Genomic DNA, 1,288 nt, shown 5'->3' on the forward strand with positions numbered 1-1,288 from the left:
CTCAACATGGAATGCTTCATGGATTAGCATGCCATCCTTGCGCAGAGCCCATGCTAATTCTCCCTGTATCACTCCAGCTTTAGTATATATGTACTAAGCACATCTTACTTCTTAACATTGTCTGGCAAGATTAAAAATCACATCTCATCTCTTAGTATCTCAGGTTTTGTTTAATAATTTTTAAACTGGGTTTTGTGTATCCAGTGCTAGCTGTGACTCACTGTGTAGCCTGAGATGACCTTGAACTTCTGAGTCTCTCTCCTTTCACCCGAGTGCTCTGGTTACAGATGTGTGCCGCCACGCTCAGTTGACGTGGTGCCGGGGACTGAACCCAGGGTTTTGTGTGGGCTAGGCAAGCACTACCAACCGAGCTACGTCTCCAGCTCTGGTTTTGTTTTTAAGCCGAGCACGAGATAACACGAAATGCCTCACTCAGCACAGCACAGCTTCCGGGAGGCTGGGAGGCACTTTGCTGCTCAGTCTGCCCCGAGCACCGGGTCAAGGGGACTCTGGGAAACACCTGTGTGATGGCCTCTACAGAATCCTTTCTGCTTCCTTTTGCTTCGCTGCTGATTGTTCTCTGAGCCTGAACTTGGCTAACATGTCATTTGATTGGGGGGAAAATCACGTCTCCTTTCTGAGTCTTGTCTCTCATTCATAAACGAGTCCACACTAGATACGCTCCCTGCTGCTCTGTCACTGGGTGCCACTACCCCTTGCTTGAGGAAATCTAGACATTTATGTCAGCCCTTTATATCCGATATATGCATGTATTTAAGCTATCAAAATCTGCTTTGTTCTTGGCTGAATGCCGTCTCCTCCTCATGCACTCGATTCTTAAGCTTACCATCCCTTAAATGCCGAATCTTCTTCCCCCCCCCTAAATTCTCTAATAAAGCTTATTATTCCAACCATTTATATTTAACATTAAAGTTTAATCGTGAAGTTACTCACCATAGAAAATTATTAAATAAGTGAGTTTGGAATGAACTAGAGCAGCTGAAAAACATGAGAGAGTATTTCAGAATGAGCTCAGAGAAGACATTTATGCATAGAAAACAATGGAGAATCACAATTAAGAGCTCGGGGGAGCTCAAGCTGATTTGTCCAGCCATTACATAGTCATTTCAATTTAAATTAAAATTGTAACTATTTTCTAGTCTACTAAAATATGAGGTGTCACATTAAGAGTTTTAATGGTGCGTTCTCTGGGGAATGCAGAAGCGGGAGACTGCAGCACATAAATAGTGATATGGTGCAGGGAGAATAAATTCTCTGCCCAAAATGA

The 1,288-nt window shown here is 43.3% G+C and overlaps 1 non-coding gene across 1 annotated transcript; it reads right to left on the bottom strand.

Moving 5' to 3' along the window:
• On the bottom strand, positions 1–103 carry LOC121827701 (U6 spliceosomal RNA). Its single transcript, XR_006070016.1, has one exon. It is a non-coding gene; the product is annotated as a U6 spliceosomal RNA (small nuclear RNA).
• Between the last annotated feature and the right edge of the window lie 1,185 nt (positions 104–1,288).

The sequence above is a fragment of the Peromyscus maniculatus genome, chromosome 2, assembly GCF_049852395.1.
Source record: "Peromyscus maniculatus bairdii isolate BWxNUB_F1_BW_parent chromosome 2, HU_Pman_BW_mat_3.1, whole genome shotgun sequence".
Lineage (NCBI taxonomy): Eukaryota > Metazoa > Chordata > Mammalia > Rodentia > Cricetidae > Peromyscus > Peromyscus maniculatus.